Here is an 18291-nt window from a genome sequence, read left to right as displayed (position 1 = left end):
GCTATGTCACTCAGTTTTTCTGAGATCCATTTTTCTTATCTAAATAATAGGAAGAAGAACAATAGCATCTCAAGGGGGGGGTGTCACTCTGAGAACATCATAGCTGATGTATGTTTACATGTTTTTGTAGACAAAAAGTCTTATCTAGGTCTGAATTGTCAGTATGGGAGACAGTAGTTAATTCCTTTCCCAGTAAGTTTTGCATATAATCCACTTTTATTTTTAGCTCTATGGTAGATTTAAGCCATTATGTTCATTTTCCATTTGCCTCAAACATAGCACTCGTTTAAAAAATATATAAGTGTGTGTGTTATAGACACACATATACATATAACACACACAATAGTGATAAAATATATATAACATAAAATTTAATAGTTAACCTATTTTAAGTGCATTTGAGTGGCATTAAGTACAATCCCACTGCTGTGCAACCAGCAGCCCGATCCATCTCCAGAAAATTTTCATCTTTCTAAATTGAAATCCTGTACTCCCCCCAAAATGATACCCCAACCCATCCTGCCTTCTCCCATCCAGTTGCTGCAACCATTCTTCTTTCCATATTTATTTAATTATTCTAGGTATCCAGACTCATGCAATATTTGTGCTTTTGTGTCTAGTTTATTTCACTTAGCATAATGTCTTCAAGGGTCATGTGTCATAATTTCATGCCTTTACAATCCTAATGGGAGTGAGAGGGTGTCTCATTTAAGTTTTGATTTGCATTTCCCTAATGATAACTGATGTTGAATATCTTTTCATGTGCTTGTTGGCCATCTGTATATTGCTTTGGAGAAATATCTTTTCAAGCCCTTTACCCATTTACACATGGAATTCTTAATTTTTTTTAATTAAAGATTTATTTTATTTATACAAGAGCCGGGTACAGGCCAGATGCATGGGAGGGTGAGAGGATTCACCAGAGATAGAGCAGGGAACAGAAGAGGCAAACTGATGAAATACACTGCTGAGGGGAGCTCTGAGGCTGGCAGGGATTGAACTGGCTCTGCAGAAGCTGCGGACAGCTTTGTAGCACTGTGCTCAACTGTCTGTGCACCAGATGGTTAAATGTTAAGAAATATTTCAGGATCTAATAGCAAAGTAAAATGTTAAGAAATATTTAAATGTCAAGAAATATTTCATGATCTAATAGCAAAGTAAAAGTCTTTAAAAGTAACTATTAAGTGTATTGTTATTATTGCTACTATGTTTATCGAAATTGACCGAATACTTATGTTCCAGGCACTGTGTTAAGCAGTGCACTTGTGCTATCTTATTGGATCTTCACATTCAAGAAGCAAATCTTGTTAGTATTCCTATTTTATAGTTGAGGAAACTGAGGTCTAAAGGACTGAATTAAATTGCCATAGGTCCACTCAATTAGTAAGTGCAAGAAGTGGGATATGAACCCAGGCAGTTCTGACTCCAGTCGTTGTTTTCCACCACCATTCATTACTGCCCTCAGTGATGGACATTGCTCAGTGATCCACTGATGAACTTAAGGGACACACTTGTTGGAGGAACAATAAGTAATAGATTATTGCTCTTTTCAGCATACTTGAGATTCATGAACTCATTTCTATGACCAGTCTATGTTCTTATGGTGTGATTCAGCAATATGGCTGTCATTTTCTATTATTTAACAGTCCAAGATAAGATGTATTTTGGAACATATCTGAAAAATTATATTCTACAACACCACATTGTCTTAGCTTAACAGTTTACCAGGGGTGAAAAAGTTAAGGTCATAATTATCTTTAGTAGTAGGCATTATTATATACTTCATATTACTTGCACCTCATTAATCTATTCTACAAGTCTTTATTCAGTGCCTTTTGTATGGTAGGTAATAGTCTAGCTTCCAGGCATACAAATAGATAAGGCCCTATTGGGTAGAGATGGGGGATATGACAGGCTGTGAACATGTAATTGCATAAAAATTTCTGTGTCAAGTAATGATGGGGACTGGGAAGAAGAGGCAGTTAAGAGACGAGAGAAAGGCACTATGGTCTGGGAAAGCACTGATATTTTAGACTGTGTCGGGGAAGGTTTCTTGGATGTGATTATGTTTGAGAGAGACCAGAAATGAGAACATGAACAATGAGGAAAGAGTATCTCAGATGAGAGACCAACCAGTTCGAATGTTCTGAAGAACAAGCGTCCCTAGAATGTTAGTGCAAGGAAGGAAGGGTGAGCAAAGCAGAGTGAAAGGAGGTTTGTACTCTATTAATTCTGTTTTTCTTGAACTGTCCCTGGTAACAAAAGAACTTATCATATGACAATGACCCAGGTTGGGACCAGAGATAGTCCTATGCAAGATCTGAGTTGGGGGGACATAATACAGAAAACTGATTTGCTTTTGAAGACCATATTATTCTTCTATTTTTCTGGGTGACAGTGAATCAGAAGTGTTACGAAGAAAAAAGAATTATCTAGGGTTAAGATATTAGTCTCTATTGAAGGTGCTATGTGTGTTTACTGTGTATGTGCTCACTTGGCAGGAAGTAAAGATTCATTTCTTCTAGATCAAATAATGAGTCCCTTGATGGTGCATACATCTGCTCTTTCAAAAAACCAATGATAATTCCCAAAGCACTTCAATGAATAAAGGAAAATGAAGTCCACAGTTGAGATTTGTTAAAAGATTAAAAGAGAGGTATTAATGTGTTAGGGTTCATCTGTGAGTTCATGTACAGATTTTTTGATTGTAAAATTGTTAAAAAAATTTTACCATTCAATTTTTATATTCCAAGAGATTTGGCAGAACTACCACAGATAATTTAAGAAAAATAGAACCCTTCTAGCATTTGATAAAAACCTTGACAAATTATCCAAATTAAGAAACTATATTAATTTCAGCATTATGTGAATACATTTGCCAAATTTCCATATTGGATTTCTATAGTTAATTATGAATAACTCAACCCATAAGCAGTGGAAAATAAGAGTACTTCATGCTACGCCATTATTACATATAATGTTCTGATTTGTACTGTATATTTAACCAAATACTGTAGTAACCACAAATTATAGCTTTTCTGCTCATGTAGAATGAACTCCTACCCAGATAACTTGCAAATCTGAACAACTTAAATGACAGCATTTCAGAATAATACCCATTTATGCAGGGTATTAAATATTGCACAGAATATTAGAAATCTCTCCAAAAAGTGCATGTTACATTTGCTATAGAGTAAAAATAACCACAGTCAAGTGTGAAAAATGGAGTGCTGCAGGATTCTACCCTCCAACTACCACTGCCAAGCTCAGAATTTTATTCTTAAGAAGAGGCTATTAAACAAGAGGTGATAATTGATGAAGAAGATGAAGATCATCTTGCTTGATGAAAAAGATCAAGCAAGAAGGTGGAAGAGTAGGAAGACAATTTAAACAGAGAAAGAGCCTAAAGTGAGAACAAAGAAATCACCTGGCTAAAGAATTGGTGTTAGCACTGTAAGTAAGAAAGGAAGAGTTGCATGGAACTGGTGCCTGCCACTGGGCTCGAAAGACAGGCTTTCACTCCTTGAACCACTGAAGCACTGCACTGCCACCATTTCCCTGCATTGCCTCATATGCCACAGCTGCTCAAGATTAATGTCACATTCTCAGTAAGATGCAGGTATTGAATAGATACCAAGTCAAAGTCAAGTTATCCTCCATCTTGGGTTGTGAGTATAAGTGGATGCTAGTTTCTATGATTACATGTTTGGGTTTTTTTTAATGTTTAAAAAAATTCACAAAGAAGTTACTCTTCTACTTAAAAAAAGATATTTACATTGAGCTGTATGCACAAAAAGTAATTAAGAGCAAGTTAATTGTGAACAAATGATTCAACTAGCTGTCTATCTGACTTTTGAAGACATTAATAATGGAAACTAAAAGACTGAATTCATCTAACACTGGTTAAGCTTTTCCCAAGAAATCATGCCTTAGCTTATCTCTGACGTACGGAAATAAAACATTGGGCCTTGCCCACATGTCTACATAGTGAAGGAAAAATAATTTCCCTTTTTACCTCAGGGTTTTTGAGGCATCCTGGGATGATGGCATCCCCTTAAAGTCTTCCACACTTTTTACTCCCTTGCTTAGATAACAAATCTACAAAACTGTAGTTGAGCAAGAGCTTTGAATTCAGTGAAAAAAATATCCTCAGCTTTCTAAAAAAAGTTGCTTGCAATGAAACAGAATCAACCTCTTAAAAAAAAAAAAAAAAACAACTCCACCCAAACTAGCAGATATGTATTATTAGTTTATTCTGCCACTAATTGAACTGCTGATAGAAGTGGTTGCCTAAAACTTATGAATTCTGTTGCCATCGCACAAAACAACCTCCTAATATCCCTTGCCTTTGATGGCTTCTATTACATTCTACAGCTCTAAGAGAAATAAGCTTGTCAGTACAAAATGCCTTAAAGGCTCTCCCCTTCAGAACCGCTGAGAAGACATAGAATTTGTTGACTGAGAGAAGGCGATCAGTGTGTCCCCCAGAGACAGCATCAAAGGCAGATGCTGTAAGCAACCACAGATTTAATGCGCTTCTTCTTTCCATCTTTCCTCCCTGGCAAGCTGGCCTTCCCCTGGGACTGACTCTCATCAAACTGACAAAATGATCATGTGTGGACTCACGGTTAGACCCAAGGATTTTCTCAAAGACCAAGATGGCTTTGAAAGATAATACACAGCTCATTTTTACACTTGAGGCCCATAGTCTATGTGTCTTAGAGGCTGGCTGGCTGAAAAATCTCAGATGGAGCCAGCTAATTCACTCAGTTCTTTTCTTAAACCCATGAGGCTAAAGGCTATTGAATTTCATGAGAAATAAACAAAATTTCAAATTAACTATAGTAACCTCCCATTTATGAAGACTGGTCACAGAAGGGATTGTTTGGGTTGGCAGAATGGAGTGGTTAACTCAGAGTTACTGTGTACTAAGCTGGCTGACACCAGGCAAGTTATTCAATCTCTCATGCCTCTGTTTCCACCTCCATAGGCAACAGTAAATGTACCTAAATAAGAAACAATAATTTTATCAGCATCAGGGACTGGTGAAAAACTACAGTGATTAACACACAAAAGCCACTAAGAACAAAGTCTGATATTCATCAGAGATACAATAAACCTTAGCTATAGCAGTAAAGGCAATGCAACTTGTATTATTATTATCACATATTAGCTGACCAATATTTATAGAAATGGAATTATTAATATGAATACTGATACTTCTAAGGCACAGGTAAATTCCTCTTCCATACTGGTCCTTAAAAGGACTTTAGGTTGTCACAAGTTATCTGAATTATTTATTCTGCTTCAAAAACATTTATACAAGGTCTACTGTTTATTGTTATTACAGGGATTGAAAAATAATTAAGACCATAAGGAGATCAAAGTTACAGCATGGGGACAGACCAACATACAATGCTAAATGATAAAGCATCTATTTAGCAAAAGCAAAATGCTAAGACACATAGCAAAATGTCAAATCAATGTATTATACACCTTAAACTTACACAAAATAAATGTACAACTATATCTCAATTAAAAAAATAAAATAAATATCAGGACACTATTATGTGAAATGACATAAAAAAATAGAGTTTTGGGGAAATAGAAACATTGTGGTAGGAACAGTAATGTCTTGTCCAAAGATATCCATATTCTAACCCTAAGAACCTATGAATCTGTTAAATACATCTCAAAAAGGAATTAAGTTTGTTGAATAGCTAAACCTTAGAGATTATAGTGAATTTTCTGGGTGTGTCCAATATAAACAGAAGAGTTCTTTAAGAGAGAAGCAGAAAATAGGGTGATGTGATGTGGGAAGAACTCAAGTAGCCATTTCTGGCTTTGAAGTCAGAGGCAGGGGACCATGAGCCAAGGAATGTCGGTGGCCTGCAGATTCTGAAAATGTCAAGGAAACAGATCTCATTTGAAGTCTACAAAAAGGGATAAATCCTGCAGAAGCTTTGGTTTTAGTCTTGTTGAAACCCTTATTAGATTTTGGAACTTCAGAACTGTAAGATAATAAATTTGCGTTGTTTTAAAACACTAAATTTGTGGCAACATATTAAAGCAGACATAGAAAATTAATATAGATATAGAATTCAACTTGTAAGTGGAAACGAAGAGAGGGAAGATTCTGGAAGAAGTGGTGTTTCTGTAAAGATCCGTGACTGAGTTGAATGTTAGACAATGGACTTAGGCTATGCATAGCAAGAGCACGGGGTTCCAGTTAGGATAGGGGTTCCGATTAGGATAGACTAAGATGTGATAGTTTCATTGATCCAGTGAACAAAGCTTGAGGAGTAGAATGTTTGAAAATGAGACTGGATAGAAATGTAGAATCCATTCATAGGAATCATAAAAGGGAGTCCAGTCTTTAGCCTATTAAAAAAAAAAAGCAGTTTTATTCTAGGGACTAAGAGGTTCATCTTTGTGTTTTGGAAATATTACTAGGATAGCAAAATGGAGGATGGGCTTAAGGAGGATAGACTAAGAGACAGAAGACCACGTAAAAGGCCCAAGTGAGAGGTGGTATAGTCTGGGTTAATGGCAGTGGGAGTTAGAAGAGAAAAAAGTACCAATTTGAGAAATAATGGACAGCAAAATGGGTAGTCATTAGTGATGATGTGGGAGGCATGAGAATACAGATGGAATCGAGAATAACTTCTGTATTTCTAGCTTAGGTGACAGGGGAGATGAAAGTGCCTTCAAGTGAGTAGAATATAGGAGATGCTCATTGAGGTGGGAGGTGATGCATTTCCATTGTATGATCTGGGATGAATAGATGGAGACACATGGTTGACAATCAAACAGGTGCATTTGGAACATAGGGAGTCTAGACTGATAAGGTGGATTTAGCATCTGGAATGAGGAGTATCTGTCAGCATATGGGGGGTAATCTGACTAGAAAGACTGGATGACATCATTTTGGAGTAAAGAAGAGCAGTGGGCTGAAGTTAGGACCCTAGGAAACAAGAGCAAGTAAAAGGTGCTGCAAAAAAAGATAAGTTTATGAAAAAGATGGAGGAGAAATAAGCATGAAACAACCTGGTGAACTTGCAAGGGTGGTGTCCTAGCAGCCAAAAAAATAGTTTCAAGAAGATTGTGAGACATAGGGTGAGAGAGAGCAGAATTAAGATAATAACTGGATAAAAATGAAGGTGGTGGTAGTAGTGATCTTCATCATATAAGAATGACAATAGCAACCAGGCCTACTTGAATATACACTATGAGCCAAGTACTATGGTTAATTTAACCAACACATATAGAGCAAGTACTTCCTACCAGAAATTACTCTAAGTACTTTCTAAGTTTTAACTCGTTTAACTCCTTTAACAATACAATGAGGTAGTTACTATTTTACAGATAAAGAAATAGAAATATACAGGTTTAGGGCAACTTTGCTTGTATAATATTACTCAGTAAATGAAAGAGCTTAGACTCTGCAGAGGCCATGTTCTTAACTACTAAGCTCTGCTGTCTCATTTATTTTTGCATTGTGTAAGCAAAGATGAGATGCCACCATCATCCTAACTAAACAGACCAAGAAACCAAGGTCTAGCAAGGCTGACCTGAACTTTCAACCAAGGTGAAACTGAACAAGTAAGAATCAGGCTGAATACGTCTGTATATTAAAACTAACCAATACTAGTGAAACTGGAAGGAGGAGGCTCCAGAAGACATCTTTTGCAAGAAAGGGCTCCCCATTCCTCTGGAAAGTGGGTAATGAGAAGGGCTGATTCAATCCAATCAAGGACTGAGCTGGACTGGGAGTGAGTATTTGGGTAATTTCTGATTTGTTCCTATCTCATCAGAGTGACTACTCAAGTTTTTTGAAAACAAAAAACAAACCTGCTGTGGGATTGGGAGAGATACCGTTCTGCCCTTCAGAGGTTTGTTGACTTCTTTTCATACTAAAAGGGAGTGTGAACAGATTCCAACCAAGTGAATGTTTCTGTCATTTGGTTCTACATAAATGGTAAGGCAACATCTGCAACAGCTCTCCTTTAGATTAGGAATTCTTTATTGGCTTAAAACAACATGGAGACTCCAAAAGTACATCTCTATGTATTTCTCATTCTACACAGTACTAAAGTTTTCTTCTGTGAACAAAGCCTTGCAAAGCCCTGGTGTTCTTGCAGCTGCTGTCTTCCAACCAGGCTTAAAGGAATGCAACTGGGGTCCCCTCTTCCAGAGAACTCTGACCACCGGGTATGAGAGGCTGATCTCAGAACAAGTCAGTACAAACAACAAACAAAGCTGAAACTCAGCTGGGCCTTGTGCCCAAGAAAACCAGCCACACACGAACTCACACCATGGGGGAAAGAGAAAGGGGAAAAAAGTTCCAAAAACAAACTGAGGAGAGAAAAAGGCAGGCTGAAAAGTTGGCTCCACACTGACTGACCCCCCACATGAATGCCTGAAGGACAAAATCTGAGAAAAAAAAGCATCCCTAGACTTGCCCAGGAAAGGGGCTCCAATCTCTTGACTTATCTGGAAGCAATGACTAAGAACTCAACTGTGCTGAGAAAGGAGATAGCTTTAGTTCATATGTAAAATAAAGGTTTTTTTTTTTTTAGGAAGAAAAACAATCAGAAATGTTTTTAACATTGTCTGTGTTTTTTTATATATACAAACATGCCCACATATGTACAAAAACTTATATTTAGGCTTAAATATATATCTATATTGTGTATTTTATTAAAATATTTTAACATCAATGTGTATGTTGAGTCATCTTAACCGCATTTACTTGAAAATGTATGGGTTAGTTAAGATATGACAGCAGCTCTAAAAGATATATCTGTTAGACCTGAAACTTCAGATGGCTTAATGCAATGGGAATTTACTTTTTGCTCATGTAAAGTCTAGTCAGTAGAAGAGAGAATGTGGGATCTTTGCTAATGATAGCTCTGTCATTGGCAATGTGTGGCTTCCTAAGTTGCTCTCCTACCTTAGTAGAAAGGGAAGAGTTAGAAACTATACAGGGATTTTTATTCATCATGCCAACAAGCAATATTTGATACTTTTACCCATAAATCATTGGCCAGCTAGAACTCAGTCACATGTGCACACCTAAATACAAGGAGTGCTAGCTGGGTAACTCTTTCCCAGCAAACACTAATCATTGGTGGAAGCAAGACATCTCTTCCCAATGGGTTTGCTTTCCTTTATCACATTTCTTCATTGTTTTAGGTTGAAAAACAGAGAAAGAGGAAATAAGATCACCAAATTAGCATGTTTTGCTCTATTTAATAAGTATTTCTTGAGAGAAGGACTATCGCTATTTGGGGGTGACATGACATGGTTCTTTCTTTGCTGGACTGTTAGTGTAGTATGTTTACATCTCTGATCCTTGCCCACTAATGCCAGAATATTCCTGGATACCATGACAACTAAAAATGCTATACATTTTCAAATGCTTCCTCTAGATTGGTCCTGACCTTGTTGTAAATTAAAAATAGTCAGAATTTCAAGGTAGTAGCTAATTCTTAGCTCTTGAAGGATCAAGTTATAAAAATCAACTCATCACACAAATCTCCCAATGTCTACCCTGATTAATATTCCCTTAAGGAGCTTATATTTTCCTACTTGATAAAAAGAATGACCATAAAACAATGTCCCTGATGCCACAGCAAAGATCATAGACGATTGCTGTCCATTCCAGTAACCTGAGGATGACTTGCCACTTGGAATAACAAAGTCACTATTTCTGTAAATGTTTTTGGAACTCTCCTCTTAGAATAATTTTTAGAGATATACTATATAGAAACATGGAGTTGTTGAGCTTGAGTGAATACTGGAGATTCCCTAGTCTGAAGTTCTATCTAGTACCTTCCATCTTTCTATCATTACTCTTTTATTCATTCAACAGATGTGTCCTGAGACTCTGCCTTACAGCTGAGGACAAGGCAATGATCAATAATAGAAACTGACCTTGTAATTTAATAAGGGAGACTGGTATGCAGATGAATTGAAGCAATATAAGCAGGTAAATACCATAGCTGAGGCAGGAAAGAAATGCTGAGGAATACAGATGAGGAAAGGATTAAATTAACTTCAAGAGTAGATACTTGATTTGTGTTTTGTTGGAAAAGGTTGAACTTTCCAGATCTAGATGCTACAGTGGTGTCAGGGATATCACAAGACATGGTCTTATAGTTATTTTAAGGAACTAGAGAGTGGAGAGGGCTTAGAAGGTTTGGGAAGGAATAAGGGACCTGGCAAAGACAGAAGGCAATTGGAGGAATAAATATAGCTGAATAGAAAGGTCTGGGATGACTCCTGTGAAACAGAGGGCAGGTAGTATCTGAGAGAGTATGAAAGCAGCAATCACAGAGTGAGGACTCAAGGACTTGCAGACATTGTTCAGTGACTGGTGAAATCAACATCACATCTGGACAATTTTAGATGTTCTAAAGATCTTTTCAATATTCAGCCAAAACCTGCACCACACCTTAGTTCCTATACTCCTGTGCTGGTTTTGCTTTATTAGACATGAAAATAGAACATAATTACTTTTCCACAGATTGGCCATCCAGAATCTGAAGGCAGTTATTACATTTCCATGAGTATCTCCTCCCTAGCCTAATGCACTCTTCATGTGTGTTTTTCTCTGAGGATGTTTTTAATCTCCTTTTCGTTCTTATCACAGTTCTCTGTGCTGGATGTATTCCAGTTGGTCAACATTTCCCTAAAAATGTGGTACCCAGACGGAATAACTATTCCAAATGTGATTCACTAGCACAAGCTTTGATCTGCATTTGAGCATCAAATGATGTTACCAAGCAGACATAGCACATTACTGAGTCATGCTGAACTTCCTGTCAACCACCATAAGTGCTGCTGTTAAGTGCATTTCTTTTAGGGACAGATGTTTTTTGAATGTGAGTGTGTAACTTTACATCGATCAATTTAGGGTTACCTTGGTAAGATTTGGTGTGTTTTTCTCAGACTGTCAAAATCATTTGGAATAGTCCTTATAATTTTATGAGGTCTTGGGTAAGCAAGATAAGCATCAAGTCAACATCTTTTTCTGAGTTTTTTTTTTTTTTTTAAAGATTTATTTATTTATTTATTTATTTATTTATTTGTTTGTTTGTTTATTTATTTATTTATTTATTTGTACAAGCACTGGGTACAGTCAGAAGCGCAGGAGGGTGAGAGAATTCACCAGAGCCAGAGCAGGGAGCAAAACAGGCAGACGGATGAAGTACACTGCTGAGGGGAGCAGCGGGCAGCAGGAGAGGTCTGCGCGCCATGTGGGACCCTCGCCCAGTGGCCGGGATGGAACTGGCGTTGCAGAGGCTGCAGGCATTTTCGCAACCCAGTGCTCAACCGCTGTGCCACCGGGGAGGCCCTTTTTCTGAGTTCTTGATGAAGATGAATAGTGAGACAAGGTTAAGGCAGAACTCCATAAACTACCATGCAAAATTTGTCAAAATCTGGTTTTCTGTGCTACTGTTTTATCTTTATCTTTGAAGATTTTCATTGTTCCTATATTTAACCTTTCCCATTTTCATATCTGTGTTCATCAGAGAACTCCATAGGCAGCCAAATAAGTTTGAATTTCCTTTATCTTTTCTGTTCCACTGATTACATAGCCAGAGCTTCATTTCAGAAACCCTCTTATTTTCTTTGAAAAGACTGCCTTTGAGTCATTTTTCATAAATTCCTATAAATGTTAGCTCAAATATTTTAAAATTCTGGTCATGTTTATATGTCTACTTATGATCTATTCCCCAGGAAAGTGTTTTTGTTTCCTTTTGTATACATTTTAAGACAACAGATATACCTTTGGAGGTATCTACCTATTTAATCAATTCTTTAATTCCGTTAATTGCTCCTTAATGATTAAACAAGGTTCCCTCATTGTTGCCTTTGTATTCTAGGAGATTATGTCAGCAAGAGTGGCACAAGAGAGGGAAATGGATTTTTTTGACTGAGGGAACAATACCAGAAGAGAAATATAAGTCAAGACAGCATACTCTGCAGATTCCTCATGCATGTGTGTTTAGTTCACATTTCCCAAGTAGATTGGCATTTCCTTAATGGCAGGAAGGGACCACATCTTTTCTGTAGAATATTGGTTCTTTTGCTACCATCCCAGTGGAGTGACAAGTACACAATAGGGATTCAAGAGGTATTTTTTTTTTGTCAGTAACTCACAACAACAACATGGTTTGATGTTTAGGGACACACATACTTCTACCCACTGGTTAAGACAATTAAGAGATTAGTCCATTGGGTAAACATCATTTTTCACAGAAATATTTACAAATATACATTACATAATAGATCAAAAGATAGTCACAAATCAAAGAAAGGAAAAATTCACTTTTAAGAAATCTTATTAAAAAGTACGTAAATCTGTCTGATACGTATGTTATAATTAAGTTTACAAGTATAACCACAGTGGCTACTATTTGTCCAAACCAGTGGTATAAAGTAATTATTTTTAATTTATTTTTTCAAAGGTTACACATTTAAAAGTCTATGTTCTGGTTGTCTTGGGAGTTCAGCAACTCAACTAATAAATAAAACTGTAATACATAAAACCACTTTAATAAGATTTAAAATCTCTCTGTAATCAGAATCTAAAATTAGTTTTTTTACCCATTTTATCAGCTCTGTGAGAGCCATATATGGCAAGTACTGACTTCTTATTCATCAAGATAAAATATTAGCTTTTATTTTTTCACTTGCAAGGTGCATAATGATTAAGAATTCTGGTTGCCAAGGGTGAAATGCTGCTTCAAATTCGAAGTTCAATTGTTTTGTGAATTTGTAATTGCACCCTTTCTGCGGGATGGGGAAAGCAGAGGAGGAAATTCACAAAAATGACACAAAGCAGATAATAACAGAGTTCCATGAAGAATTCATAATGATGTTCAAGGTATAAAGAAATTATTTTTATTGCTAAGAATGATCTCTAATCACCCACGGGTAGGCACTACTGAGATGGCTGCAGATGCAAGGAGCCCCCTTGCATTCAACAAATTAAATATCCAGGTCCTAATCTCTAGAGAAAATTCATATTTGCTTTGATTCATTGTGCCTATGAAGGCAGATGTGAGGTTGTTTGAGAGAACTCACTAGGTACTCACTCACTGCTCCTGCCTGATGACAGAAGTGAATGGGTATTACCCTAAAACTAAACCCAAACTTAAAATGGTCTTTAAACTTAAACTTTAACCAATGTGAGTACAGTCCCTAGGTTAAACCTAAAGAGAACTAGAAGGGTACAAATATTTGTAGAGAATGTACTAGGGATAAGACATGGTGCTGGATGCTACTTAAAAGTTTCATGTCGGGCCTGCCTGGTAGTGCAGGGGTTAAAAGACAGAGCTATCAAGCTATTACCAGCCACTGCAGCACAAGTTCAATATCCAGTTGGCCAGGGAGCAACCTACATGGCACAGCTGACCTCTCCTGCCTCACCCACTGCTCCTCTCAGCAGTGTATTTCAGTAGATCTGTCTGTTCTACTACCCACTCCCTCTGATGAATCCTCTCACTCCCAGCCCCCACACCTCTGGCTTACACCTCAGTTCTTGTATGCATAAATAAATATATCTTTAAAAAAAGTTTCATGTCAACCAATTCAGCAATAATTAATTAATAGGCTCAGTGTATAGATAAGACCACCAAGAATGATAGTCATACTTGCCCAAAGTTAGAAAGTCAGTTAGTGGTAGAGCCTAGAATCTCTCTTAAATACAATCTTACTATCTTCTGTTTTATCCTCTCACTTTTGTTTAGCCACACTAAATGGCAAATAATTTTACAATGTGGCTCCCTGGCTACTCAGATCATTAAACATCTTCCCCTTTCACACACATACACCCCTCCTCCAACATATTCAGTGTTCTCTCTTATGTGACACATTTAAGGAACATTGTCAGGGAAGGGAAACCCAGTTAACTGATCAGGTGGGCCTTTAATGATAGCATTGTATTGGAGTGAGTTCCATCATCCTCAGTCAATTTCTCAGCTTAAGACCTGCAGAAATGTTGCTAGAATAGTGTATTCTAAGGAATATTTGATGCAATGATGTGAAATAAAATGTGAACCCACTGGCATGATATTAGTAAAATATTCTGGTTCCTTTTAGGTCATTTTATGTCTTAGGAAGTGATCTTGGGAGATTGTCTCATAAGTGGCACCAACTTATGAGATCATTTTACTCTTCAGTAACCAAATTCTCTAAATGGATTGCTCAAAGTACATTGAATGTTGTTTTATATAGAATCCTTCTGTTGTGAGGTATTAATGCAGAAAAGCTTTTAACTGTTAAAATCTTTTTCAGATAAAAAGAGGATTTTATTAAATGGAAATATGGCAATTACGATAATAGCATAAGATATTCTTTTTCAAGCAAAACCAAATTACAGAAGAATACCAACTGTGGAGTGTGCAAAGTCTGATTAGTTCAATACTGCAAGATTTGTAACCTGTGCTTGGAGGTAGGTAGAGAAATAGAAGGTTAAGAGGGCAGACCAAAACCAGAGTAGTGGTATCTATAATCTCTGGAGTTTCAAATATAAGTCATAATATATAAAAGCGTATGAAACATGAAAATTGATGAAACATCTTCCAGATAAATTATAACAATATCCAAATTCAAGAGTCTGAAAGCTCTCTATAACAAGTATTGCCTGAGAAGAGTTTTCATCTACCTAATACCAAATTCAGTATGAAATGCTACATCACTGAAACAATAGCAAAGTATTGATGCAAATTTAGCATTTATTTTATGTACTGTATACAATACATATACTCAAATATAAATAGCTGAAAGTACCAGATCTTTAATGTTTATTAAAGTGCATTGAAAGAGAAAAAAAAAAGAATAATTTCCCCCTTTCCTCCTCTTCTTTTTCCCTTCTTCCTTCCTTCCATCTTTCTCTAGTTCCTATATACCATTCCTCCATTCTTTTCTTTTGTATTGGGAACCCAACGATCACTTATATATTGTTCATGGTTTTTGTTTCAAGGGTTCAAGATGTTTTAGAAGAGGTATTTTCAGTTTTTAGAGAGTCAAATAGAATGAATATTTGACCACAGAAACAAATGTAAAGCAAGATTTGTTTTGATTTGAGGTCAGAATTAACAGGGTATCACTGTCTTTGAAATTATCTGGAGCTTAAATGCTGTTCAGTAAAATTAGGTCAGGTGCCTATACACTACCACATCTATTGCTTTTACTGTTTAATTTTAGTAATTAGTATTGTTTTTGGCACAATTAGTATTGTTAAATGAATGTGGAAGGACATATAGATATATTTATAAGGCGATTAATTTATGCAGTGAGATAAGTATATCTCAAATTTATCATAAATATGAATATTTGTGAGGAATACACAAAGAGGATATGTAGAGGACAAAGAAGATAGACTTAAAAACTAAGATCTGAAACAATTTATATGTACTCTTTTCTGAGGCTAATAGACTTGGAGTTGATGATCTTATAAGGTATCTGGAGATATATGAATTATAAGGTCCCAGAATTTATTTTTATGTAAAAAACAAAGGTGATGAAAGTCTCTTGTAACTGAGTAAGTATTGGAGTGATTTTTGGCTTATTTATTGGTGTAAGTACTTGAAGAAAATAATGAGATTTCTATTTAGATTATAAAACACAAATAACAGAGTGAATAATTGCCAAAGAAGAGTCTTTATAACAAAATATTTCTACCACATGTCTCTGTGTTTCTCTTCACTCAGCCCTATTACCTTGGAACCTCACTCAAGGGCTGTAGAAGTAATAAAGAGGTGGTTAACCACATGAAATGGCAGACTTGCTTATTACAGCCATGGAATGTTTTGTCTGTGATTTAAATGAGTAAAAAACATGGTGAATATTACAAGAGAAGAGGAAGAAGGCAGGTGAACTTCAACCATAACAAAGAGTGAACATCCTTCACCTTTGCTGAGACTGAAAATAACTCCAAGATATTTTTGGTGCAGAGAAATGTGCTTTTTCTAGAGTACAGTATCCAACTCATCTCATATGTCCCTAAAACTTTTGACTCTGTCATTTTAAGTCCAGCTTCCAGAAACTTTTCTTGTCTTTGAGTCAAATTTTGTATATAATATCTGATAGTAAGACACTACAGGAATTTTCAAGATGGAGGGAGCCCACCAGAGGCTCTCTCTTCCCATGTTACAACCAAAGAGTTCAGACAAAATGCAAAAGGCAACTATCTGAGGACTGCGAAAAGTTATCAATTGCAACCAGACAATGAGGAAACCCAAAACTTGAAGTATGAGAAGTATCAGTGAATTTTCTAGTTTATTTAGGGTAGCTGAATGGCCTGACTATAGAACTATATAACGGGGACAGACAGAAAATATTGCCTAGAGGACCAGAAAAAGAACAACTGTGAGTTAAAAGTTGCAAGGGAATACCTTGCAATACCTAGGCTGCAACTTCAGGATAAGCATACTTTATTTCCTCACCCAGTCTTGCGCTTAGAATAGTCCCAGTTGTGACTTTGTATTGATGTGGTAGGGACAATAACAGTGGCAACATATGGCATGGGCACACAGAATTCCAAGGGGAAAACCTGCATTTGAAAAATGGCATATGCTAGAAGGACTCTCTGACCTTCTCTCTCTTGCCTGAAGCAGGTCATAGAAATAGAAGGTGCTAGACAGAGTCTGACTTTTCCCTTCTCTCCTGAAGCAGGTTATCAGACCCTATTATAACATGTGCCCTCCCTATCCCTGCAGGAAAGGAGTCTCTTTATCTCTGAAGACAGAGCTATACTCTTTTGTCCTATCATGTTTTTCCATGACCTTCCACACTTTATGGAATGTCATATAGAAAGATTCAGTTTTAACCATTTCTTTAGGTATTCATTTCCTTATGAAGGCCTCTCTGCCACATTTCCAGTGCTTAATAACTACCTGTGGTCAGTGGCTACCATATTGGGCAACACCACAACCATAGACTGTGTGGCCTCAGGTATGGAAGACTGGCTTCTTCCTTATCACTCTAGGCCAACCGTAGCTTTCTGTAAATCAAAAAAAAAAAAAAAAAAGGAATACTTCCTATTTGTGAAGATTAAACCAAATGATGTGTATAAATGCCTGTCAGTGCGTTGGACACATAGCAAATTCAAAATAAATATTAGCTACAATGAGAATTATTGTTAGAAATTAGGACTACTAGGCAAACAGAACCAAGACTAAGATACATAACTTTTCTTTGAAATAATCTACTCCATGGTTAAGTAATAATTTATTTTGGTGAATAGAACATTATTTTGATTTATTTCTTTCAACTCCCTCCCTGAGATCTGGGCATTAGTGGATGATGGGAAACTGTCTCACTTTCATTTATAATTCCATGAAACACAGAAGGGTATGGCCCATTTTCCCACTTTATTTCCTATATATCTCCGTGCTTGCAGTATGTGAAAAGATGTGAGGTAAGTTGGAAATTTGGGGAAAATTTTTCTATAAACTTAATGTTCTTAATTATAAAATCATTCTTCTTTAAATAATTATCAAAAAATTAAACCATTTGGGGTAGAGTGCATTTGTACATAGAGAAAATGGTGGTAGGAATGTAGACGAGAGAAAGGGGATTTTAATAATACCAGGGATTCCTAGGCTGCAACTTCAGGATAAGTGTACTTTATTCATTATTTGTTTTTATTCCTTTGGTGTCACTAGGCACCATCCTTCATAATATATTTACTCAAGATCCTTCCTCACTCCAGAAATATGGTTTACAATACAAGTCTTTGATGATCTGAAAAGCTATAGTACACTTCATTACAGAGTATACTTAAAGAGAGGATGAGCTTCAGTTGGGGTGACCTGTTACACCCAGCTCATCCATTACATCTCTTGTCACAACTGTTTACTTTTTCACACTGTGCTGGAGCCATTAAGAAGGAACACTAAGGTAGGACTGGCTACATGCTGTTCTCCTCTTGACCTGCCAGGGAATTAATCTTGAATGCTCAATTTAATGCTTTCTAACAATGACTGCTTGGGGGTGGTAATGGAACTCTGTTGCATTAAAAAAATCCACCCATTTAAACCACAGAACTTAATTTCACTGACATATATGTCCATCACTTTATCTTTGATAGGGAATCATAGCAAAATGCCCACATCTCTCTTCACCACTATACAATAAAGCCAGTGATTGCTGATGTTAAAGGCTTACTTACAAATTAAGGTGGAAAAATATTGGTAAAAGACAGAAACTTTTTAATATTAATTGCAAGTGATAATTTATGGATGATTTTAACATTCTATCAACTAACTGAGATAA

General features: G+C 36.5%; 1 protein-coding gene and 1 long non-coding RNA gene across 12 annotated transcripts in view; one reads left to right on the top strand and one right to left on the bottom strand.

Moving 5' to 3' along the window:
• Window positions 1-18291, bottom strand: part of RARB (retinoic acid receptor beta) — an 885139-nt gene that overhangs the window by 267006 nt on the left and 599842 nt on the right. The window lies entirely within an intron of this gene.
• Window positions 5927-17301, top strand: LOC119257371 (uncharacterized). 4 transcript variants are annotated; one of them, XR_008550936.1, is made up of 6 exons: window positions 5927-6013; window positions 7511-7772; window positions 9875-9991; window positions 12709-12895; window positions 14308-14464; window positions 15726-17301. It is a non-coding gene; the product is annotated as an uncharacterized LOC119257371 (long non-coding RNA). The 4 variants fall into 4 exon arrangements; XR_008550937.1 differs by lacking the exon at window positions 12709-12895 and adding an exon at window positions 11892-12007; XR_008550935.1 differs by lacking the exon at window positions 12709-12895.

The sequence above is a fragment of the Talpa occidentalis genome, unplaced genomic scaffold (assembly GCF_014898055.3).
Source record: "Talpa occidentalis isolate TD23 unplaced genomic scaffold, MPIMG_talOcc4v2.1 talOcc4.10, whole genome shotgun sequence".
Taxonomy (NCBI): domain Eukaryota; kingdom Metazoa; phylum Chordata; class Mammalia; order Eulipotyphla; family Talpidae; genus Talpa; species Talpa occidentalis.
This window is presented reverse-complemented; position numbering and strand designations above follow the sequence as displayed.